The 26029-nt window shown below is 41.9% G+C and overlaps 1 long non-coding RNA gene and 1 pseudogene across 1 annotated transcript; both read right to left on the bottom strand.

The window, feature by feature from the left end:
* Positions 1-3400: 3400 nt before the first annotated feature.
* The window catches only part of LOC104110587 (protein ROOT HAIR DEFECTIVE 3 homolog 2-like), a 72175-nt pseudogene continuing 49546 nt past the window's right edge, over positions 3401-26029 (bottom strand).
* On the bottom strand, positions 8319-19130 carry LOC138906738 (uncharacterized). Its single transcript, XR_011414348.1, has 2 exons — positions 18710-19130; positions 8319-8617 (listed from the first exon to the last, which is right to left on the bottom strand). It is a non-coding gene; the product is annotated as an uncharacterized lncRNA (long non-coding RNA).

Genomic DNA, 26029 nt, shown 5'->3' with positions numbered 1-26029 from the left:
TACATGCATGTGTTATCAAAGGGTGTAGGAAGATTGTTGAGCTAAGAATGTTAAAGATTGGGTTGTGGGATGATGGAATCCTCCATAAAAAGGGCCTTGAAACCTTAATGCACACCTAGTGTTTGATAAAATGCTCAAATAAGTTAGAACCATAACCATCTTCCTAATTGTGGTTCAATTTGTTATATTTCTAAAATAGATTGAAGTTGCCAAGAATTTCGGAACGTTTTAAAGTTTAAGGAAGCTCAATTGAGGTATGTTGGCTAAAGTCTTCTTTAAGAATTGGAGTTCCCATTATCCTTATAAGTTCCAAGATGTTGATTATAAATCGAGTATTCCGATAAGTTTTGTGATGAAGATATATGTTCAATTCGTGTTTCAAATGCTCTTATCATATTGCATTATAAATTAAGGATGTGTCCCAAATTATGGATTACGTATTCACATGTTATAATTTCAAGTCGTGATTTATGTGAAAGTTTTTATGCCAAGCTATGTAGAGATTGTGATTGTGATACACCTCCACCCGCATACCTTGGGGTGAGCCGGCATGACCGCTTTGTGTGGGGGTTATGGTATAGAGATTGTGATTGTGATACACCTCCACCCACATATATATTGGGGTGAGGCGGCATAACCGCTTTGTGTAGGGATTATGATATTGTGGGACTGCACCTCCACCCGCTTACATTGGGGTGAGGCGGTACGATCTCTCTGTGTATGGTTTTGGTATTGTTGTGGAACCACCACCCGCATACATTGGGGTGAGGCGGCATAGCCACTTTATGTTGGTATTAGTATCGTTGATGCATTTTCACCCGCATACATTGGGGTGAGGCGGCATAGCCGCTTTGTGTAGGTTCTTGGTACTGTAGTTATACATCCACTCGCATACATTGAGGTGAGGCGGCAGGGCCGCTTGATTAGAGTTGTGGTATTGTACGTACACCTCCACCTGCATACATCGGGTGAGGCGGCGGGGCCACTTTGTGTGAAGATGGTTATATAGGATCTCATCTTAAATCCTCTAAATGTTGTTGATAGCTTTTAATAAGCTTGCTATGGTTGAGACAGTTATCTATATAATTCTATTGCCGCACTGGTTCATCATAATTATCTTGTATTTCTAAATTCTTAAATTGGTATTTAGTTTTCATACTAGTTCTATTCAACGGTACTAACGTCCCTTTTGCCGGGGGCGCTGCATCTTTAAATAGATGCAGGTGGTTCCACAGCAGGAGACATTGATTAATGATAGCAGTACACCTTCTTCCTAGCTTACTTGGTGAGCCCCACTTTATCCCGTGGTCATGTATCTTTTGATCTTTATGTATTATGGTTGAGGTATAGCCGGGGCCTTGTTGCCGGCATTATGATTGTACTCTTCTTTATCTATAGAGACTCCGTCGACATAATGTGGGTTGTGTATTGGTACTGGGAAAGACAAAGTATGCTATGTTGTGGTTGTATTACTTGTCCATTTGAGACTTTAAAAATGGTGAAACTTATGGTAAGAAATTAGTAACTGCAGACACGACCACTTTATTGTTTAATTAAGAAAAATATATATTCTCTTTATTCATGAATGAGTTTGGGTAGAAGAAATCTAACAGGCTTGCTCGGTCGGGTTCACTAGATTGAGCGCAAATCGCGCTCCACAATTTTGGGGCGTGACATGCACCTCCACCCGCTTACATTGGGGTGAGGCAGTACGACCGCTTTGTGTATGGTTTTGGTATTGTTGTGGCACCACCACCCGCATACATTGGGGTGAGGCGGCATAGCAGCTTTGTGTTGGTATTGGTATCGTTGATTCATTTCCACCTGCATACATTGGGGTGAGGCGGCATAGCCGCTTGGCGTAGGTTCTTGGTACTTTGGTTATACATCCACCCGCATACATTGGGGTGAGGCGGTAGGGCCGCTTGATTAGAGTTATGGTATTGTACGTACACCTCCACCTGCATACATCGGGTGAGGCGGCAGAGCCGCTTTGTGTGAAAATGGTTATAGGGGATCTCATATTAAATCTTATAAATGTTATTGATAACTTTTAATAAGCTTGCTATGGTTTAAACGGTTATCTATATTATTCTATTGCCGCACTGGTTCATCATATTCATCTTGTATTTCAGAATTCTTAAATTGGTGTTTAGTTTTCATACTAGTACTATTCGACGGTACTAACGTCCCTTTTGCCGGGGCGCTGCATCTTTAAATGGATGCAGGTGGTTCCACAGTAGGAGATATTGATCAGTGATAGCAGTACACCTTCTTCCCAGCTGACTTGGTGAGCCCCACTTCATCCCGGCGTCATGTATCTTTTGTTCTTTGTGTATTCTGTTTGAGATATGGCCGGGTCCTTGTTGCCGGCATTATCATTGTACTCATTTTTATCTATAGAGGCTCCGTAGACATAGTGTGGGTTGTGTATTGGTGCCGGGAAAAGACAAATTATGCTATATTGTGGTTGTATTACTTGTCCATTTGAGACTTTAAAAATGATGAAACTTATAGTAAAAAATTGATAATTTCAGACATAACCACTTTATTGTTTAATTAAGGAAAACCTATATTCTCTTTATTCATGAATGAGTTTGGGTAGAAGAAATCTAACAGGCTTGCTCGGTCGGGTTCACTCGGTTGAGCGTCGGTCGCGCTCTTCGATTTTGGGGCGTGACAAGTAGTTTTTGGAACTTTATAGGCTCTTGGTAAAATGTTCGATGAACTCTGTTTTTCACTTTAGTTTTAGACTTCTTCTGATATCTATTAGTTATGAGCGCGAAAAAAAAAAAGGAAAACAGAAATTTTAGGTAGATTAATTTTGCCACTAAATTATTATTTCTTTCCCATTTTATTATTTAAGTTTGATTCAGTTGTTATGACATTTGTCTTAAACTTGATGTTTAATATTGTAAAGCCTGAGCATGTTTTGATGCTGCTGGTTATTACAATATTGTTTTGGACCCCCAATGGGCCCACTCGGGCCTCCGGGACCACCTCCACCATGTCCATGATCCAGTTGCTTGATCTAAAACAAGTGCGAAAAGACTCCAAAGAAGAAACCAAAATAGGAGAAATAAAATGGTCGAAAGTTTAGAGTTGTGATTATAGTTGTTTCCTTCTATTGGGGCAAGCTCTCCTTTTTCCCTCTTGTGATCTTCCACGTCTATAATTCTCCAAATTCCCTAATAATAAGTAGTAGCTATTTTGACTTACTTTGTAAAAAGTTGATTTTCATGAAGACAGCTGTTATTAGTACCACACCAAACAATTGACATAACAACTTAATAGCAACGTCATATTTTAGATGCCATATGATAGTTGCCTAAAATTTACTCAAATGCAAGAGAGAATTCAAATAAAGCCAAGAAAGCAGAAATAAAACAAAAAGCGAACATGACAAGATGGATTCATCAAACTTGATTCAAGTAAATGTCATTTTAGCAAGTATAAAGTGAACTTTGTCCATCCATAAATGTGTACCAGCGCCTCTCAAAATCCCCAAAGGTTTCACGTTTAGCACTAATATCTTCCTAGGAATAAATACACAAACATCATTTATTCTAGTCCTAATTGTGATCCAAGGAGTGAGACTCCGATGCATGAAATTGTATCTATACTTTATAGACATAAGTGAGAAGGTTAAAAATATTGCCATATGGCAACACCAAACGGATGCAAGGTTGAATTCCTTGATAGAGGAATCTTACTTGAGGCAACAAGGAAGGGAGCGTAGTATGATGCTTACTAATTCCTCTACTACACCCTCTCCTTCACAAGTGCGACAAATGCTTCAAAGAGGGAAACCGCAACATAACCAATATATCCATATACCACAAAACGTACCAAAGCGACCACAATCACCAAAGGGACCTTATTTTCCTCCACCAAACTATCGACCACCTACGTATTACAAACACCAACTACAACCCCCAACCACACGTCAACCACCATAAGTACCTCACCTACCACCTTGCCAAATGACCCAACCTAGACCACCAATGAATTCACCTCCCCAACATATGCCTCAAGTACCACCAAGGAGGGACAATCTCCCTCTTCCACCACAAGAGTAGCTTCTCTAGGTTCTAGCAGAGATGTATATGTATAAGTCTGTTCTACTAAATCAAGAAGATTCTTCCTGTTCCATTTGAGTAACTCTTCTGTGTGTCAGCTGAAGGCTCATGTATTCGAAATCATTTTCAGTTGAGATATTGGATGAACTGGAAACTGAACTCGACACCAGATTAGGACTATTTACTTGACTTCTAAAGCTCTGAGAAGCAACATGGTGGGTCGTCATGGATGCTTCAGGAGCAGGATTTCCATGAGCTTCAGCAGCTAGTCGTCGAAGAAGATCTGCAACAGTTGGGAGGAACCTTGATGAGATGGAAATAAGTCCAACAAGCTGCAGAAAAGGAAAGCTTAACTTCAGAGAACTTACACAAACTAGTATCTCTTGCCTTCTAAATGGAGGTGGGAAATAAGCAAAAAAGTGCCCCATTTAGAGAAGAACCAAAAATACAACATTATGCAGTACTATAAAGGGAAGGTTCACAAAAAAGGCATCCTTAAATTACATCAGACTGCAGTAGTAGTCATAATTAGTCAATGCTTCTTCAACATCAATTACAAATCTTACTATAATTCTTTTCATCTCAATATTCTCTAATTTGAGAACCTGCTTCTCAAGGTTGTCTGAGCAACGGTTATCCTGCACTTTATCGAAATTATTGACTTGTGGTGTAACGACCCGACCGGTCGTTTTGAGCTTTAACGTTCCATTCGGTGGTTTGAGACTTTGAGTAGTTTCATATTATGTATTATGACTTGTGTGTATGATTGATTTCGGTTTTAAAGCGGTTCGGGATTGATTTGGAAGAATGATTCACGTTTTAGAAGTTTTAAGTTGGAAGAGTTGACCAAGATTTGACTTTTGGGTAAAAAGATTCGGAATCGGGTTTTAATTATTTCAATAAGTTTGTATGATAATTTTGGACACGTCCACAAAGTTTGGTTAAATTCCGATAAGTTTGGATTGTAAGTATCACGCCCCAAAACCGAGGAGCGACCGACACTCAACCGAGAGAACCCGGCCGAGCAAGCCTGTTAGATTTCCTTCTACCCAAACTCATCCATGAATAAAGAGGGGATGTACTCCATTAATGAAACACTGAAAAGATTTTATTAACAACTTTCTTTTCATTCCCATTAGCAGCTTCATTCATAATTTCCAAAATATTACGAGTTTATAGAATTAATGAAAAACATGATTTTCAAATACCAACATTTCTAGTTCAATTCCCCAACATCAACCACAACCCACAACCTGTCTACGGAGCTCTAAGTACAGTAGAAGAGTAATATGAAAATGCCGGCAACAAGGCCCCGACTATACCTCAAAACACAGTACATGAGAAATAAATACATAACCCCGAAATGAAGTGGGGCTCACCAAATCAGCTGAAAAGAGTGTACTGCTATCACTAATCAGTGCCACCTGCTGTAGAACTACCTGCATCCATTAAAGATGCAGCGCCCCCGGCAAAAGGGACGTTAGTACCGTCGAATAGCACTAGTATATATAGCTAAAAGTCCTCTTTCAAAATAGAATGACCATGTAAGAAAAGACAACACATAGAAATGGCAAGTCACAATCAACAATATCCAAATGTTCATTTAAAACATAATATTTTTCAAAATACGAACTTCATATACAATTTTTGGTTGGGAGATCATTAGCACCGATATTCCACCGTTTTTGTTAGCACGGAGTTCGATCACGCCCGATCGGCTAGGCCATCTCCCCACGGACAATGTGGTTTGACAGGTGATGCGAAAGAAAGTTGTTACCAAGAGTAGTACCACCATGTGCGCAACATGGAGTCCGATCTCCACCCGATCAGCTAGGCCGCCTTCCCACATATGTCGTGTGGGTTGACTTTTCCAATCCACAAATGTTTTCCAGTTTCATCTCAATTAAGGGGAATAATATCACAATTTCATCCCAAATAAGGGGAATAATCACAATCCTGTGTAGTTTCAGGTGTGGGCCTTATGACCCACCCTTCCTCGGTTTTGCTAATGATGCTCCCAAAAATATTTTTTGATTTGATTTGCACACAAATGTAACATAAATACAATTGTACTCACCTCAGTATTTTCACATTGTATAAATTCTCATTAGTATTTCCAGTCATTCACAACGACAATATTTTCTTGGCATATTGGGCAATTCACAAGATTCTTTATTCCTGGCACGATGGCCGTATTTCATATTCCACACTTTCACCCCTTTCAATTTCAAAGAAAATATCAACATATAGAAAATTTCAGAAATCATCCATTTGAAATGGGAACTTCAAACACAAATGGTTTCTTCCCAAAGAATGAGGCATACCAACCAATAATAGAAACACACGTGAAAAATCATAAACAATCAATACACCATTTACTCTTGCAATACTCTTCCCCAGAAATGACAATGTATAATTTCAACACATGACTATGTAGAACTCGAATCACACTGGATATATTTATAAAGCAAAGAGCAACCACTTATCGGCATGAATTGAGTACAAAAACTTTTAGGCAATTATATTTTCGAAATCGTTTTTAAACAATTGAGTTGAGGCTCATTTCATATTCTTTATCGCATCCTCTCAAATCATTTGCACTACTAGACTCAATCATAACTTAAATTTTTGGCACGTTGGCCACACTCTACATCCCCAATTCACTTATTTCACTTCCAACCATCTTTATAGATCATCAACAATAAAAAATTTCCAATCAAGACTTTAGGTATACATATGAGCAATTATAAGTCCTAAGCATATCGAGTTTTTCTCACCCAATTGGTATACTAATTCTCATTTAAAACACGACTCAAAGCCACAACATTTAATACGCAAACCATACTTTGAACATCTATCTTTTGACATAAGGCTCATTCAGAATAAACAAGTTTATAGGGAATAACCCAGAATATAAAAGTTAAGAATCTTAAGCTAACCATACTTGGAACTTACGGGAACATCATGGAATTCAATTCCAAGAGAGAAAGTTTAGCCAACATACCTTGTTTTGAGCTTTCCTTAAATTACTACGACGTTCCGAAAATTCTAGCAGCTTCAATCTATTTAGAAACATAACAAAAGTAAACCATAATTAGGAAGAAGATCAACATGGTTTTAGCTCATTTGAGCATATTATCAAACACTAGGTGTGCATCAAGGTTTCAAGAGCCTTTTATGGAGGATTCCATCATCCCACAACCCAATCTTTACCATTTTTAGCTCAACAATCTTCCTACACCCTTTGATAACACATGCATGTAAAATAAACAACTCTCATGCCCAAAAATTATCTTGCTAATTACCCAATTCTAGAATCTTACCTCTTAAGAAGAAGACCTAGGTGTCTCTCTTGATAATCTTCAAGGTTTTAAGTGAGAGTTGAAAAGCAATTTTGATGAATATTCACTTCTCCCTCTAGCACTCTCTCTCTCTCTCTCTCTCTCTCTCTCAAAATATCAGAAAATATGTTCAAAATGGTCCAAGGTAGATGTTTTAACGGAATAGGGTCGGGTTTAAAATATAGGAAAATGGATACTCCGAAATTCTGGATCCGGCTACAGACCTGGCCTCGCGAGCTCTGTAGTGAGATACAGACCTGGCCTCGCGAGGGATATAGCCTGGTCTAGCGTGTTACAAACCTGGCCTTGCGAGCTCTGTAGCGAGCTATAGGCCAATCTTTGGGTATTTAAACATAACTTTTTGTAGGAATGTCTAAATGATGAACGGTTTGAAGCGTTAGAAACTAGACTCAAAGAGCTTTAATTTGATAGGTAGATCACCTCATAAGTCATTATAGTTTGGTAGAAGCATGCGTTTGAAGTAGGATCGTGTGCGAATTGAGACATTCTTTCCACTTAATATATCCTACTTGTTCCACACGAATTCTTTCCATTCATAAAACTCCTTAATATGTTTCAACACACCTTAAAAATATACTTTTCATTTCGAAATAATGTGGTTCTATCCCATGGGTCTCATTTAATACTCTAACACGTTATTCCCAAATACCGTTAGCGTACTTTAAGATATTAAATCATTAGAGAAATTTTCCGAGGCCGTACAGTAAGGTGATTGTTTTCTGTTTCGGTTTCGACATCGATTTGAGAATAAAGGTTACTATATTGAGCAAAATGTCACGACCCAAACTCCCTCCGTATAACGTCGTGACGGCACCTAATCTCTATGACTAGGTAAGCCTAACAAATTGCGAAAATATAACAAAAATGAAAGTAAAACTTGGCAACTAACAACAGTGGATAACTGAATAACTAATAACAATGTCGCTCGGCATGTACAATAACCAATACTCTATAATACACAGTTTTCCCAAAACCCGGAACATCGTAAGTCACAAGTGCAGAAGGAAACTAGTATCTCTATACACCAGAGTCTAACAAAAAGTACGGAAGACAAATGTCATATAAGAGAATAGAGGGGGACTCTGAGGTCTGCGGACGCGGCAGATGTACCTTGAAGTCTCCGTACAACAGCAATCACTCTCAGCTAATAGCGAGGCTGATAAGTAGTACCTGGATCTGCACACAAAAACATGTACAGAAGAGTAGCATGAGTACACCACAACGGTACCCAGTAAGTCCCAAGCCTAACCTCAGTAAAGTAGTGACGAGGTCAGGTCCGGGCCCTACTGGGATATAATAATAACACAGATGCTATAATAAAAATGAAGTGAAACGGAGAAGACAACAGCAAGTATTTACAAAGCAATAACAACACCGCATAATGATATAGCAACAGGGACGCTCTCGAGATACCGTCTCGTAGTCCCAAAAGTAAATATGCAGGGAGAACTCCCAAGGTACCGCCTCGTAGTCTCAAAAGTAAATATGCAGGAGAACTCCCGAGGAACCGCCTCGTAGTCTCAAAAGTAAATGTGCTGGGAGAACTCCCGAGTACCCGCCTCGTAGTCTCAAAAGTAAATGTGCAGGGAGAACCCCCGAGGAACCGCCTCGTAGTCTCAAAAGTAAACACACAGCTCAAACCGATAGATACAACAATTAACAGCAAGAATTTTAAGGTTAAGACTGATAATTATCAAGGAAAAAATAGGAAATCAATTAGGCATGCTGCACAGAGTTCAAATAAGCAGTTAAAGCATGTAGACATGGGATATTAGACTGAACAGGATAGCTACACATATTGGAATAACTCAATTAAGAATGAGAACAGACTAATACTCATTTAAACGGTATAACTCAAATTAAAGGAAAGACAAATTACTACTCAGTAAAATAAATCGGGTTTTTACAACAAATAGTCCGTGTACGTACTCGTCACCTCACGTACACGGCGCTCACATATCACAACAGTGCCAAATCCTAAGGGGATTTGTAAGGCCCCGTAAAATTTTTGCAAAAGAAAATAATGTTTCGTGGTGCCGAATTGGTTTTACGTGTTGAGTATTATAGAAATTCTTTGCGGCGAGATTGCTCGCCGCGGCTCGGACTTTTTGGGTTAAACAATGCACCGGAAAGTAAAGGAAAATTTTTGGCGGAAAAGTGCATTTCTGCGGTCCACTATGTGACCACAGAATCACTCTGCGGACCGCATAATGGCCGCAGAGTGAGGCAGTTAATTGGGTCAGTTGGAAGCAATTATGTGGTCGACTATGTGACCGCATAACTGTTATGCGGTGCACTATGCGACCGCAGAACAGTTATGCGAACCGCATAGTGACCGCAGACTCGGGCAAATATTTGATCATTTTGCACACAAACTATGCGACCGATATGTGGTCCGCATAACCATTATGCGAGACCTGTTCCGGAGCTTCATTTTTGGGTTTTTAAAACCAGACCCTACTTCGTTAAATACACGTTTTGGGCCATTGTTGAGATATAATCTGACATTTTAGAGTGAGAGAGAGTGCCCTAGAGTGAGAAGGTGATTCTTCAATAATTGTTCTTTAATTATTGCTCAAGTTTTGGAAGATTAAGAAGGAAAGCTCACTAGGTCTTCATCCTAGAGGTAAGATTCTACGCCCTAAACCCTAATTTCGAAATCATCTGAAAATGGGTAATTAGAAAGATAATTTTTTGGGCATGAGAGTTGATTATTTTACATGCATGTGATATCAAGGGGTATAGGAAGATTGTTGAACTAAGCATGGTAAAGACTGGGTTATGGGATGATGAAATCCTCCATAAAAGGACCTTGAAAACTTGTGCACACCTAGTGTTTGATAAAATTCTCAAATGAGCTAGAACCATGATCATCTTCCTAATTTTGATTCAATTTTTTATATTTCTATAATAGATTGAAATTGCTAAGAATTCCGGAATGTTTTAGAGTTTAAGGAAGCTCAATTGAGGTATGTTGGATAAACTCTTCTCTTAGAATTGAATCCCATGATATTTATGTAAATTATGTAAGTCCCGAGTGATTCATTATGAAATTGGCTATTCCGAGTAAGATTGGGTTGAAAGATATATGTTCAACAAGCATCCCAAATGCTCTATTCATGTTATGTTACCAATTGAGGATGTGTTAAAATATGGGTTGTGCATTAATAATGTTTCGACTTTAAGTCAAGTTCAAATGAAGGCTATTATGCCAAATTTTGTGAAATATCTCTATGTGCATTAGACTCTAAATTACTCACATGTGTACTAACACACTTTGATTTGAATTGTGTTTGTTGATGATGAGGATGATATTTGAAATTGATAAGGTGAACATGAAATACTGAATATGGCCAACATGCCAAGAATGATCTTATAATTATGGCAACTAGTGCCAATGAAATGAAAAGATGTGAAAGTATTATGAAATGCGATGATTGATATAAAAGGTTGATGTCTCAAATAAGACAGCCTAGCCGATCGGGTCGTGATCGGGCACCATGCCGCACACAAGGTGGTGATTGTGCTGGAAATTGTAATTGAAATTGTGATTGTGGTCGATGTCCCTAATGGATAACCTAGCCGATCGGGTCGTGATCGGACTCCGTGTTAAAGACGGTGGTATTGATATTAAGAGTAATTGTGGTTGATGTCTCTAATGAGATAGCCTAGCCGATCGGGTCGTGATCGGACTCCGTACTGAGAATACGGTGGTACTGGTATTGTGGACAATGGTATATCGATACTAAAAATCTCCCAATGTGAGATATGGAAATTAATTTGAACACTCTCTTGATCCTAAATTGAGGTTTGATGTTAATTAAGGCTTTCATTGATATTATGATAATCTTGTTTGTATTATTTGTTATTCTATTGAGAGGGTATTTAGTTTTACATACTAGTGCTATTCGACAGTACTAACGTCCCTTTTGCCGGGGACGCTGCATCTTTCAATTGATGCATGTGGTTCCACAACAGGAGATATTGGTCAGTGATAGCAGTGCACCTTCTTCCTAGCTGACTTGATGAGCCCCACTTCATTCCAGGGTCATGAATCTTTTGTACTTTGTGTATTCTGTTTGAGGTATAGCCGAGGCCTTGTTGCCGGCATTATCATTGTACTCTTATTTATCTATAGAGGCTCCGTAGACATAGTATGGGTTGTGTATTGGTGCTGGGAAATACAAACTATGTTATGTTGTGGTTGTATTACTTGTCCATTTGAGACTTTAAAAATGGTGAAACTTATGGTAAGAAATTGGTAATTGCAGACATGACCACTTTATTGTTTAATTAAGGAAAACATATATTCTTTTTATTCATGAATGAGTTTGGGTAGAAGGAATCTAACAGGCTTGCTCAGTCGGGTTCACTCGGTTGAGCGCCGGTCGCGCTCCTCGATTTTGGGGCGTGACAGGATTTCCCCTACACAAGGTTAGGGCAGCCACTTACCTCGAACCAAGCTCAATCAATCGGTGACAATGCCTTTTCCATGAATATTCGACTCCAAATGGCCCAAATCTAGCCAAAATCAATTACATAACATAAATATAGCTAATGAAATAAAAGCTAAAGCAAGAAATTGAAATATCGCCCTAAAAAGCCTCCCCGGGCCCACATCTCGGAATCGGGTAAAAGTCACAAAATATGAACACCCATTCACTCACGAATTCACTCATACCAAAATTACTCAAATCCGATACAAAAATCTCGATCAAAATCCCAAAATTCGGCCTAAGAACTTTTCTCAACTTTTTCCCAAAATGATTACCCCAAATTAAATGGAGAAAAGAACTATAGATTAATGGAATACAACCAAAAACGAGTTAGGAATTATTACCCCAAAGCTTCCTCTGAAAATCCCTCGAAAAAGCGCCAAATTTCGAGCTCCTAAGTCCAAAAATGAGGAATGAAATCAAACCCTTGCACTTAGCCCTTTTTCTGCCAGTCAAACCGCTTCTGCGGGTCTTCAACCGTATCTGTGGTTCCGCACCTGCGGGAAATCCATCGCAGGTGCGAAAATCACTAAAGGGGCAGGGACCGCATCTGCGACAAGGGGGCCGCACCTGCATGTGCGTGCCTGCGGAGCACTGTCCGCTTCTGCGGAAATTCCCTCGCGCCTGCGATTCCTGGCCACGCCTCCAATCTCCGCTTCTGCGCTTTGTGCGCCACACGTGCGATCCCGCACCTGTGGTCTCCCCGCCGCAGGTCAAAAACACCAGATGCCTGAAGACTTCAGCAACAACACCAATCCAACTTTTGATCTGTTAAGCACCCGAAACTCACCCGAGGCCACGGGACATCAACCAAACATACCGACCAATCCTAAAATACCATACGAACATAGTCGAGCCCTCAAACCACATCAAACAACGCAAAAATCACGAATCATCCTCCGATTCAAACTAAAAGAACTTGAAACTTCCAAATCCGACAGCCGATGCTGAAACCAACCAAGCCACGACCGATTGACCCCAAATTTTGCACACAGGTCATATTCAACCTTACGGACCTACTCCAACTTCCGGAATTGAAATCCGACCCCGATATCAAAAAGTCCACTACCGATCAAAATCTCCAAAACTTCGACTTTCGTCATTTCAAGCCTAAATGAGCTCCAGACCTCCAAAACACTATCCGAACACGCCCCTAAGTTCAAAATCACCTAACTGAGCTAACGAAACCGACGGAACTCCATTCCGGAGTCGTCTATATACAGTTCCGACTACGGTCCAATTCCTAAAGCTTAAACCTCCATTTAGGGACTAAGTGTCCCAAAACACTCCAAAAACCAAAACGAAACCTCCCGGCAAGTAACAATAGCAGAAATAGATATGGGAGAAGCAGTTTATAGGGGATAGAGGCTATAACTCTCAAAACGACCGGCCGGGTCGTTACATCCTTCCCCTCTTAAAACAATCGTTCGTCCTCGAACGAGCATAAAGACATACCTGGAGTGGTGAAAAGCTGAGGATAACGGCTGCGCATACCATGCTCAGTCTCCCAAGTCGCCTCCTCGACCGGCTGACCCCTCCACTGAACCTTTACGGAAGCAATGTTCTTTGACCTCAGCTTTGGAACCTGCCTGTCCAAAATAGCCACTGGCTCCTCGACATAATATAGATCCTTGTCCAACTGGACTGAGCTAAAATCCAACACATGAGCCGGATCGTCGTGATACTTCCGACGCATAGAAATATGAAATACTGGATGGACCCCTGTAAGACTGGGAGGCAAGGCAAGCTCATAAGCAACCTCCACAATGCGTCGCAACACCTCAAATGGGCCGATAAACCGTGGGCTCAGCTTGCCCTTCTTCCCGAACGTCATAATGCCCTTCATAGGCGAAACCTGGAGCAAGACTCTCTCTCCAACCATAAATGCAATATCGTGAACCTTTCGATCCGCATAACTCTTCTTTCTGGATTGGGTTGTGCGTAGTCGATCCGGAATCACCTTCACCTTATCCAGGGCATCCTGAACCAAGTCTGTACCCAATAATCTAGCCTCGCCCGGCTCGAACCAACCCACTGGAGACCGACACCGCCTAGCATACAAAGCCTCATACGGTGCCATCTGAATGCTCGACTGATAACTGTTGTTGTAGGCAAACTCCGCAAGTGGCAAGAACTGATCCCAAGCACCCCCAAAATCTATCACACAAGCGCGGAGCATATCCTCTAGTATCTGAATAGTGCGCTCGAACTGCCCGTCCGTCTGAAGGTGAAATGTTGTGCTTAACTCAATCCAAGTACCTAACTCCTGCTGTACATCCCTCCAGAACCGTGATGTAAATTGCATATCCCGATCAGAGATGATAGATACCGGTACGCCATGAAGCTTGACGATCTCGCAGATGTAAATTCGAGCCAGCTGCTCGGAAGAATAAGTAGTCATCACAGAAATGAAATGAGCTGACTTGGTCAGCCTATCCACAATCACCCAAACTGCATCAAACCTCCGCTGAGTTCGTGGGAGTCCAACAACGAAATCCATAGTGATTCGCTCCCATTTTCACTCCGGAATATCTAACTTCTGAAGCAACCCACCCGGCCTTTGATGCTCATACTTCACCTGCTGGCAATTTAGGCACCGAGCCACATACTCCACTATGTCCTTCTTCATCCTCCTCCACCAGTAATGCTGCCTCAAGTCCCGATACATCTTCGCGGCACCTGGATGAATAGAGTACCGCGAGCTATGAGCCTCCTGAAGAATCAACTCACGCAAACCATCTACATTAGGCACACATAGCCTGCCCTGCATCCTCAATACGCCATCATCCCCAATAGTGACCTCTTTAGCATCACTGTGCTGAGCCGTGTCCTTAAGGACAAGCAGATGGAGGTCATCATACTGACGCTCCCTGATTCGATCATAAAGAGAAGACCGAGAGACCACATAAGCCAATACTCGACTCGGCTCAAAAATATCCAATCTAACAAACTGGCTGGCGAAGGCCTGAACATCCAATGCTAAGGGTCTCTTTGCTGCTGGAAGATATGCTAAACTCCCCAAACTCTCCGCCCGGTGACTCAAAGCATCGGCTACCACATTGGCCTTTCCCGGGTGGTACAAAATGGTGATATTATAATCCTTAAGTAGCTCCAACCACCTCCGCTGACGCAAGTTAAGATCCTTTTGCTTGAACAGATGCTGCAAACTCCGATGATCGGTGAAAATCTCACAAGGAACACCGTACAAATAGTGGCGCCAAATCTTCAGGGAATGAACAATAGCTGCTAACTCAAGGTCGTGGACATGCTAGTTCTTTTCATGCACCTTCAACTGTCTGGACGCGTAGGCAATCACCCTACCATCCTGCATCAACACCGCACCGAGCCCAATCCGCGATGCATCACAATATACAGTATAAGACCCCGAACCTGTATGCAATACCAAAATTGGGGTTGTAGTCAAAGCTGTCTTGAGCTTCTGAAAGCTCTCCTCACACTCCTCTGTCCACCTGAACGGAGCACCCTTCTGGGTCAGCCTGGTCATAGGTGCTGCAATAGATGAGAATCCCTCTACAAAATGACGGTAATACCCCGCCAAACCAAGAAAACTCCGGATCTCCGTAGCTGATGACGGTCTAGGCCAAGTCTGCACTGCTTTCACCTTCTTTGGATCCACCTGGATCCCATCACTCGATACTACATGACCCAAGAATGCCACTGAGTCTAGCCAGAACTCACACTTTTAAAATTTTGCATATAACCTCTTTTCTCTCAGCACAGTCCTCAGGTGCTGCTCATAATCCTCCCGAGTCCGGGAGTATACCAGAATGTCGTCAATAAACACAATGACGAAGATGTCAAGATAAGGCCAAAACACACTGTGCATCAAGTGCATAAAAGTTGTTGGGGCATTGGTCAGCCCAAAGGACATCACAAGGAACTCGTAGTGACCATACCGAGTCATGAAGGCAGTCTTCGGGATATCTGGCTCCCGAATCTTCAATTGATGATAGCCTGAACGTAAGTCAATCTTGGAAAACACTCTAGCACCCTGTAACTGATCAAATAGGTCATCAATACGAGGCAAAAGATACAAGTTCTTCACTATAACTTTGTTCAACTGGCGAGAATCAATGCACATATGCATAGAACCATCCTTTTTCTTCACAAACAAGACAGGAGCACCCCAAGGTGACACACTGGGCCGAATGAAGCCCTTATCAAGCAACTCCTGTAACTGTTCCTTCAACTCCTTCAACTCAGGAGGAGCGATACGATATGGAGGAATAGAGATGGGCTGAGTGCCCGGTAACAAATCAATGCCAAAATTAATATCTCTATCGGGCGGCATGCCCGAAAGATCAGCTGGAAACACATCTGGATAGTCCCTCACTACTGGAACTGACTCAACTGTAGGGGTATCAATACTGACATCTCTCACATAAGCTAGATACGCTCACACCCTTTCTCAACCATTCGTTGAGCTTTAAGAAATGAAATAACTCGGTTGGGAGTATACTCTAAGGTACCTCTCCACTCTAATCACGGTAATTCCGGCATAGCCAGCGTCACGGTCTTAGCGTGACAATCAAGAATAACATAATGGGGAGACAACCAGTCCATGCCCAAGATAACATCAAAGTCTACCATGCTGAGAAATAATAAATCGGCTCTGGTCTCAAAATCACCAAGAGCAATCAAACATGACCGATACATGTGGTCCACAACAAGAAAATCTCCCACAGGAGTAGACACATAAATAGAGGAACTCAAGGAATCCCGAGATACACCCAAATAAGAGGACACATAGGAATACGTAGAGCCTGGGTCAAATAATACCAATGAATCTCTATGACAGACTGGAACAATACCTGTAATGACAAAGTCGGAAGCAACTGCCTCTGTACGAGCCAGAAGAGCATAATACCTGGCCTGGCCTCCCCCTCTAGGGCGACCTCGACCTCCCCGGCCTCCATCTCGAGCTGGCTGAGCAGGTGGGGTGGTAGCTGGTGCTGATATCATAGCCTGAGGACCCGGTGGAGCACGTGGTGGCTGAGAAGTCTGTGGAGGTGCACCCCTCCTAAATATGGGGTAAAACCTCACCATATGGCGAGTGTCGCCACACTCAAAACAAGCTCTCGGAGAGCGTGACTGTTGTGACTGGCTTGGGCCAGGTCTGCTGGACTGGCCACTAAAAGCACCCCTAGCAGGAGGCACACTAGATACTGGCGGTGCATAATAAGGCTCCTGGGGCCTAGAAGGGACCGGAATACCACTGGCGGCTGGAAGAGCTGAATGGACGGGGCGACTCTTATAACCCCTACCATGGCGAGCTGCTAGGGCACGAGCACCAAAATAAGAACCAGTCTCTCGAGACCTCTTGGCCTCTCTCTCTCATCTCTATCCCGGGCAAGCATGCCCTCCAACCTCCTGGCGATACTCACAACCTGCTCATAAGAAATATCCATCTCCAACTCCCTGGCCATACTAATCTGGATACTAGGGTGGAGTCCCTCAAAAAACCATCGAACTCTCTCTCAAATTGTGGCAACCAAGGCCGGTGCATGTCGTGCCAAATCACTGAAGCGGACTGCATACTCTGACACAGTCATAGCACCCTGGCGCAGCCGCTCAAACTCCGCGCGCCATGAGTCCCTGAGGCTCTGAGGGACATACTCTCTCAAAAACATGTCCGAGAACTGAGTCCATGTAAGTGAAGCTGCCTCATCCGGACTACTCAACTCATAAGCACTCCATCACTGATAGGCTACTCCTCTAAGCTGGAAGGTGGTAAAAGAAACCCCACTCGTCTCCGCTACGCCCATAGTGCAGAGAATACGATGACACTCCTCCAGAAAACCCTGAGCATCATCTGTGGCCAATCCGCTGAAGGTAGGTGGGTGGTACTTCTTGTACCTCTCAAGTCTGAGCTGCTCTGCCTCAGAAGCGGCTGTCCTAGTCTCGTGCTGAACCGGAGCTACCGACTGCATAGGGATGAACTCTGGGGCATGGTCGACCTGAGCCCGCTGCTCTGGAGTACCAGCGACGGGAGTATGTGCTCCTCCCCCGGCCTGAGACGTGGCAGGAGCAAGTGGAATCAATCCATCCTGAGCTAAGGTGCTGAACATGCTCAGAACCTGGGCTAGAGTCTCTTGGAGGGCTGGTGCAGCAACCGGTACCTCAGGTGTCTGCCCTCCTGCTGAAGCTACCGGTACCTCAGGTGTAAATATGCAGGGAGAACTCCCGAGGAATCGCCTCGTAGTCTCAAAAGTAAATGTGCAAGGAAAACTCCCGAGGAACCGCCTCGTAGTCTCAAAAGTAAATGTTCAGGGAGAACTCCCGAGGAACCGTCTCGTAGTCTCAAAAGTAAATGTGCAGGGAGAACTGCCGAGGAACCGCCTCGTAGACTCAAAAGTAAACACACAGCTCAAACTGATAGATACAACAATTAACAGCAAGAATTTTACAGTTAAGACTGATAATTATCAAGGGAAAAACAGGAAATCAATTAGGCATGTTGCATAGAGTTCAAATAAGCAGTTAAAGCACGTAGACATGGGATATTAGACGGAACAGGATAGCTACACATGTTGGAATAGCTTAATTAAGAATGAACACAGACTAATACTCATTTCAACGGTATAACTGAAATTAAAGGAAAGGCAGATTACTACTCAGTAAAATAAATCGGGGTTTTACAACAAATAGCCCGTGTACGTACTCGTCACCTCACGTACACGACGCTCACATATCACAACATTACCAAATCCTAAGGGGATTTCCCCCACACAAGGTTAGGCAAGCAGCTTACCTCGAACCAAACTCAATCAATCGGTGACAATGCCTTTTCCACTAATATCCGACTCTGAATGGCCCAAATCTAGCCAAAATCAATTACATAACATAAATGTAACTACAAGGAACTAATCTAGCTAATGAAATAAAAGCTAAAGCAAGAAATTGAAAAATCGCCCTAAACAGCCTCCCCAGGCCCACGTCTCAAAATAGAGTAAAAGTCACAAAATATGAACACCCATTCACTCACGAATTCACTCATACCAAAATTACTCAAATCCGATACCAAAATCTCGATCAAAATCCCGAATTTAAAAGTCACAAAATATGAACACCCATTCACTCACGAATTCACTCATACCAAAATTACTCAAATCCGATACCAAAATCTCGATCAAAATCCCAAAATTCGGCCTAAGAACTTTTCTCAACTTTTCCCCAAATATTTAACCCCAAATCCGAAATTAAATGGAGAAAATAACTATATATTAATGGAATACAACCAAAAAAGAGTTAGGAATCATTACCCCAAAGCTTCCTTTGAAAATTCCTCTAAAAATCGCCAAATTCTGAGCTCTCAAGTCCAAAAATGAAGAATGAAATCAAACCCTCGCACTTAGCCCTTTTTCTGCCAGTCAAACCGCTTCTGCAGGCCTTCAACCGCATCTGCGGTTCCGCACCTGTAGGAAATCCATCGCAGGTGCGAAAATCACTAAAGGGGTTGGGACCGTATCTGCGGCAAGGGGGCCGCACCTGCGTGTGCGCGCCTGCGGAGCACTGTCCGCTTCTGCGGTCATTCATCGCGCGTGCGGTTCCTATAACGCATCTGCGGGCATCGCAGATGCGGAAATTCCCTCGCACCTGCGATCCCTGGCCATGCCTCCAATCTCTGCTTCTGTGCTTTGTGCGCCGCACGTGCAATCCCGCACCTGCAACCAGATGCCTGAAGACTTCAGCAACAACATCAATCCAACTTTTGATCCGTTAAGCACCCGAAACTCACCCGAGGCCCCCGGGACCTCAACCAAACATACCAACCAATCCTAAAATACCATATGAACATAGTCGAAACTTAAAGAACTTGAAACTTCCAAATCCCACAACTGATGCCGAAACCAACCAAACCACGTCCGATTGACCCCAAATTTTGCACACAGGTCATATTCAACCCTACGGACCTACTCCAACTTCCGAAATCGAAATCCGATCCCGATATCAAAAAGTCCATTACCGGTTAAAATCTCCAAAACTTCGACTTTCGCCATTTCAAGCCTAAATGAGCTACAGACCTCCAAAACACTATCCGGACACGCCCCAAAGTCCAAAATCACCTAACGGAACTAACAAAACCGACAGAACTCCATTCCGGAGTCGTCTTCACATAGTTCCGACTATGGTCTAATTCCTAAGACTTAAACCTCCATTTAGGGACTAAGTGTCCCAAAATACTCCAAAAATCAAAACGAAACCTCCCGGCAAGTCACAATAGCAGAAATAAATATGGGAGAAGCAATTAATAGGGGATCAGGCTTATAACTCTCAAAACGACCGGCCGGGTCGTTACACAAAAGGCTTTGATTCGTGTTTCAACCAAACCATTATATCCATATTGTAATTTTAGAACCATAGCAACTGAAATCATCAAGTTTCGACATCGTATGAGGAATTTATGGTCATTTTACTAAGAATTGGGTTGCCATATTTTTTTCAGATTAATTACGAAATTACCACTGAATTCGTATTTAAAAATCTGCACTATTTCTAAATATTGAAACCAACATATCTCCTTCATTATAAGGTCAAATGGAGTGATTCAAAAGCCTAACTTGACTGGAATTTCACGAGGAATCCATTGGAGGCATCAAAAGCGAGTTTCGGGATCATTTGCCACAAGAAACGAGGCAGAACATCTGAGCGTTTTTGGCTATTAATGTTGTTCGAGTTTTTCTCATCTTGAAAGTTTGTGATTGAGAGGATTCAAGGATGTTCTTCAATTTTCTTCCATGGAGTATCTCGGGAGATATGGGACCCAACTAGTGTGGGTTGGAATCTTGGGTTATGAACACCTAAGAGCGATATTTTGGCGAATTGGTTGAGTTATCGAACTCCGATTGAGTCGGTTTTCGTTCGTGTGAGCTTGTATTGGTTCGGGCTTCGCTCGGCGTTGACTTTTGTTGACTTTTTGGGAAAAATATAGAGATCATAGCTTTATTTATTGTAATTGATTTTTCTTGCATTATTTGCTAATATTAAGTTATTTTTGGTTAGATTTGAGCCGAGCGTAGGTTAATTTTTAAAGAAAAGCTATTTTGAGTGATGAATCGGCCTAATTGAGGTAAGTATCTTACCTAACTTTGTGGGGGGAGGGGGGAGGGGGGGAAATTACCCCTAGGTTTTGGGTAATGGTACTATTTGAGTTATGTAGAAGACGTGTACACGAGGTGACGAGTGTGTACACGAGTTTATATGTGGTATTTGACCGATGTAGACTTCTAGACTTCTTCCATACATTTAATTGTATTTGTCACAACATGTTATATCTTTCATTGTTGAATTTGCTCGTACGTGCCTTACTTGAAGTTGTTAGTACATGTTCTATCTTTTATTATCAAGTTCACTCTTATATGTCTTATTTACAACAGCAGCAACCTAGTGTAATCCCACAAGTAGGGCTTATATGTCTTATTTGTTAATTGTAATTACTTGTTGAATTCATGCCTTATCTGTTACATGCCTTAATTGTTAATTGATTCTTGGTAACCGTTCTTTATTTATAAATTGTCACTACTTGCTATTTGATTTTGCGAGTTATCATGTAACTTTATCCCCCGTTTGTGACTTCTTGTGTAGCTTCATTATTGCGTTTGGTTTTGTGATACGCCGCAGTTGGTTGTAGTTGTTTGTATAATGCCTATTGTTTGGGGATCGGGTTGCACGCCGCAACAGTATTGAAATAATATGAAAAGATGTGATATGGAGCGATAAGGACGGACAATATAATATAGGTGGGATCGGGTTGCATGCCGCAACGGATATTGTTATTATTGTGTGGGACCGGGTTGCACACCCCAACGGATATTGTTATTATTGTGTGGGATCGGGTTGCACGGCGCAACAGATATTGTAATTATTGTGTGGGATCGTGTTGCACACCGCAACGGATATTGTTATTATTGTGTGGGATCGGGTGGCACGACGCAATGGATATTGTTATGTTGCTTTAACATGCCAATTTGTGCCTCCGTTATTTCTTGACAAATTGATTGTCAAGGTGAATTTATGTGCATAGGGTCATTATCTCATATCCGATTGAGTTGTTGGTAATTTAGCGGTTTTAAACGAAAGAACTCTTAAGGTGTTAAGAGTCTTTCAAAATAAGACTCGCATTTCACTCGGCGTTTTACTAATTTAAATGTTATCACATTTTTACTTTAATTGGATTCTAAAATTTTACTCGTCACCTTATTTTTGTGTACATTACTTAAAAATTGTTATCTTGTTTTATTTTTAACAAATTCTATATTTAACTCATTAAATTTAACTGATGTTTTACTTTGTTTAAATACGATATTTTTACTTCATCTCATAAATTTCTAAACTAAGCACATCCGATACTCTATTTGCACAACCTCTCCTTTATTTTACTTTATTTGAATCCTAAATTAATCTTAACATCTCATTTGACGCTTTACTTTATTCAAGTTTGAAATTGTATTTTATTGTGTTTAAATTTTCCATCGATCATCTTAGTTGATATTGATACGAATACGATGTAAATGGTAGCACGGGGACTTTGCCGTGCGAGGGTGATTGCTAATGTGAGCACGAGGTGCCATACGTGTAAGATTTGGAAGTTGTAACTCAAGATTTGTGATTACGAGTAGTACTTCGGTTAATTCTTGTTATAATTCATGCATTAGGAATGATTTGATTGGTTGAGTTGTCATCGGTTCTCCTTACTTGAATTCATTCATATTTCATCTATATTCTAACTATGTTGTTGCTTTATTACCTGGTTATTTCTTGTTGCCATTCGTGCTTCTATTACTTTCACTGTTGATTGTAAATTTGTGATCCTTCTGTTGTTGGTCTTACATTGATGTTCTTTCCACTGTTAGCTTTATGATATATCCTGCACAGGTTTACATGTTCGGTAGGTGTCTTGACTTGGCCTCGTCACTACTCTACCGAGGTTAGGCTTGATACTTACTAGGTATCGTTGTGGTGTACTCATGCTACGCTTCTGCACATTTTTGTGCAGATCCAGCTACTTCTGATCGAGTTGGTTTGAGACTTATGTCTGTGCGGCTGGAGACTTCAAGGTATACCTTCTCGACATTCGCAGGCCCCGAAGTCACCCTCTGTTGTATTTTATTTCCACTATTTTCTATTATTCTGGAACAGTAATGTACTTGTTATTCCTAGTTACTCTTAGAAAAGCTTATGACTTGTACTACCGGTTTTGAAATATTATATCATGTTGGGATTGTTGGCTTTATATAGAAATATACAGTTTATGTTTAATAGTTGTTTTGGTTAAATTAAGTCATTTAAGTCAGTAAGTGTTAGGCTTACCTAATCTTAGAGACTAGGTGCCATCACAACATCCTACGGAGGAAAATTGGGATCGTGACAAGTTGGTATCAGAGCTCTAGGTTCATAGGTGCTACTGGTCATAAGCAGGTTTAGTAGAGTCTTGCGGATCGGTACGGAGACGTCTGTACTTATCTTCGAGAGGCTATGGAACTATTAGGAAATTCCACTTCTTTCATTCCTTATCATGCGGCATTGATTCATCTTGAAGCATATATCTTATATTCATTTGCATCCACTCGTGTATGATATTGCGCACTCGGTATTAGCTATGCGCCGACGGTTCGTGATGCTGTGGATGTACTATAAGGGAGCCAGGGATGCTCAAACATTGTCTCAATGTGTCGTCCAGACTTGGGATGCGGATGTATTAAGAGATCATTCAGTTGTTCACGTGGGGTGCAGCTGGTTCTGCCATCTGGTTGATAAGTACGAGCTTGGGAAGATTTAATTGGTTGCCTAATCGTCGCGATCGTGGTAGGGTCATGAGGTGGATGTGGATTTGAGGACAGTCGGTGGTATTAGAGACTATGTGGTTCGAATGGGATTTCTACTCATTCAAGGAACTGGAAGAAGCGAGTTTGACTATCACGAGGATGGACATGCGCTTAGTAGAAGATTTGAGGTATCTCATGATTGGTGTTGTACGAGCTATGAAGGTTAGTATTGTTGATCATCGGATGTTGTGTCTTATGGCTTCGCGCCAAGTGGGGTGGGGGGGGAGGTCCACTATCGACGATCAGGTTACAGGGTCATGTGTTATATCAGCTTTGGTTCTGAGGTATATATGTGGTATATCTGTATTTGTGACGACCCGGCCGGTCGTCTTGAGAGTTATAGCCCCGATCCCCTATTAACTGATTTCCCCGTATCGTTTTCTGCTATTATGACTTGCCAGGAGGTTTCGTTTTGGTTTTTGGAGTGTTTGGGGCACTTAGTCCTTAAACGGAAAGCTTAAGTTTTAGGATTCGGACCGTAGTCGGAACTGTGTGAAGACGACTCCGGAATAGAGTTTCGTCGATTCCGTTAGCTCCGTTGGGTGATTTTGGGCTTCGGAGCATGTCCAGATTGTGTTTTGGAGGTCTGTAACTCATTTAGGCTTGAAATGGCGAAAGTCAAATTTTTGGAGTTTTGGACCGGTAGTGGAATTTTTGATATCGGGGTCGGATTCCGATTTCGGAAGTTGGAATAGGTCTGTAGGGTTGAATATGACTTGTGTGCAAAGTTCGGGGTCAATCGGGCGTGGTTTGATAAGTTTCGGTATCGGTTGTCGAATTTGGAAAAATTCTAAGTTCTTTAAGTTTGAATCGAAGAATGATTCATTATTTTAGCGTTGTTTGATGTAGTTTGAAGGCTCGACTAAGTTCGTATGGTGTTTTAGTATTGGTTGGTATGTTTGGTTGTGGTCCCGGGGGCCTCGGGTGTGTTTCGGATGCTCAACGGGTTGAAATTTGGACTTATGCAATTTCTGAAGATTTCTGGTTGCTGGTGTTTTCGCATCTGCGGTTCGGGAACCGCATGTGCGGCCTCGCACGTGCGGAAGACCAGGCGAAAAAGCGGTTTGGAAGGAGGAGCTCAGGGATCGCAGGTGCGAGGTGATATTCCGCAGATGCGACCCTGGAGCGCGGGTGCGAAGAGAGACCGCGGAAGCGGACCAGTTTCCGCAGGTGCGGCCACTTTCTCGCAGAAGCGGTCCCAGGTCCCTTAAGTCATTTCCGCACCTGCGATGGAATTTTCGCAGGTGTGATGCCGCAGGTGCGATGAATAGGTCGCAGGAGCGAATTTGCTGCGCAGAAAAGGGAAAAATTCGAGGGTTTGATTCATTTCTCTATTTTTGGACTTAGGAGCTCGGAAATTGGCGATTCTTTGAGAGATATTCAGAGAGAGCTTTGGAGTAACGATTCCTAACTTGATTTTGATCATATTTCATTAATCTATTGTTGTTTTCTTCATTTAATTCAGGAATTTGAGTGAGAAAATTGGGAGAATGGGGAAAAAGTTCCCCAACCGAATTTCTGAGTTTTGAGTGGGATTTAGACATCGGATTTGGATAATTTTGGTACGAGTGATCTCGTGAGTGAATGAGTGTTCATATTTAGTAACTTTTACCCGATTCCGAGACGTGGGCCCGGGGAGACCTTTTTGGGCGTTTTTCTAATTTCTTGCCTTAGTTTTGATTTCATTAGCTAGATTAGTTTCTTGTAGCTATATTTATGTTATGTAATTGGTTTTGGCTAGATTTGAGCCATTCAGAGTCGGATATTCGTGGAAAGAGCAATGTGACGAATTGATTTGAGCTTGGTTCGAGGTAAGTGGCTTGTCTAACCTTGTGTGGGGGAACTCCCCTTAAGATTTGGTACTGTTTGATATGTGAGCATCGTGTACGTGAGGTGACGAGTACGTACACGGGCTATTTATTGTAAAACTCCGTTTTTCACTAAGTCGTTACTTGTTTTCTCCTTATTTGAAACACACCAGCATATGTAACTATCCTGTTTAGACTAGAATAGCATGCCTACTTGTTTAACTGCCTATTTGAACTCTGTGCAGCATGTTTAGTGAAATTACCTTCTTTCCTTGACTTAAACTTAGTCTAAACTGTAGGATTTCTTGCTGTAATTGTTATTTTAGTTGGTTGCGCTGCATATTTACTTTGGGACTACGAAACAGTATTCCGGGAGATCCCCCTGTACTGCATATTTACTTTGGGACTACGGAACGGTATTCCGAGAGATCCCCCTGT

This window comes from Nicotiana tomentosiformis, chromosome 2, assembly GCF_000390325.3.
Source record: "Nicotiana tomentosiformis chromosome 2, ASM39032v3, whole genome shotgun sequence".
In the NCBI taxonomy this organism is placed as follows: domain Eukaryota; kingdom Viridiplantae; phylum Streptophyta; class Magnoliopsida; order Solanales; family Solanaceae; genus Nicotiana; species Nicotiana tomentosiformis.
This window is presented reverse-complemented; position numbering and strand designations above follow the sequence as displayed.